We start from the raw sequence: 223 nt of genomic DNA, 5'->3' as shown, positions 1-223 counted from the left end.
TGGGTAAATTCCTAGCAGTGCTATTGCTGAGTCATAGGAGAGTTCTATTGTTAGTTTCCTGAGGAACCTCCACACTGTTTTCCAGAGGGGCTGTACCAGTTTGCATTCCCACCAACAGTGTAGGAAGGTGCCCGTTTCTCCACATCCTCACCAGCATCTAGAGTTCTCTGATTTGCTCATTTTAGCCACTCTGACTGGCATGAGGTGGTATCTCAGTGTGGTT

This window comes from Hyaena hyaena, unplaced genomic scaffold, assembly GCF_003009895.1.
Source record: "Hyaena hyaena isolate Hyena2069 unplaced genomic scaffold, ASM300989v1 scaffold_1318, whole genome shotgun sequence".
Taxonomy (NCBI): domain Eukaryota; kingdom Metazoa; phylum Chordata; class Mammalia; order Carnivora; family Hyaenidae; genus Hyaena; species Hyaena hyaena.
Note: the sequence above shows the minus strand (reverse complement) of the source record.